Below are 685 nucleotides of genomic sequence, written 5' to 3' on the forward strand. Positions count from 1 at the left end.
GACCCCTTATCCCCTTTCCTACCGCTACCTGACTCAGAAGAGAAGAAGAAGACATGGTTCTTACTCTTTGAAAGTCTGAAGAAATTCTGAAGAAATTTCGAAAGCGGAAGGAAATTTTTACGCAAAAGAGAGAGATTGCAGAAGAAGCAATAGCCAAAGTGTTCAACTGATGAAGAAAGGACGTATTTATCAGATTCGGAGAAGATTTCAAAATCATCGCACCGTTTCGAATCCCACCTTTTCAGGATTCAACGGCCGGATTTTACTGTCGCATTTAATGCAGTCACGCGCAAGGCACGTCCCCTGACGTCAGCCTCCCCGTACCTTTATCCAGAATGCCGAAGTGACTCGCTTCGCCGAAGTGATTCACTTCGCTTTTCGGGGGGGGGGTAGTGATGGGGTACGTACTAAACAAGCCCAATAGCAGTGACGGCCCATCAGCCCAAAGCCCAAGGAAGAGTATCAGTTCGGCATTACCAAAGAGTTCGGCCCCAGCCTACAGCTCGGAAAAGCCAACCAATCAGTTCGGCATTACCAAAGAGTTCGGCTCCAGCCTACAGCTCGGTAAAAGCGACCAATCAAGCTCTACTCTCAGATCGGCAAAAGCTGCTCGGCAATAGTTCAGAGTTCGGTCTCAGTATTCGGACCGAACTGGAAGATAGTCAACTATGCAGGATACATGCAG

This window comes from Salvia splendens, chromosome 4 (assembly GCF_004379255.2).
Source record: "Salvia splendens isolate huo1 chromosome 4, SspV2, whole genome shotgun sequence".
Classification (NCBI taxonomy): Eukaryota; Viridiplantae; Streptophyta; class Magnoliopsida; order Lamiales; family Lamiaceae; genus Salvia; species Salvia splendens.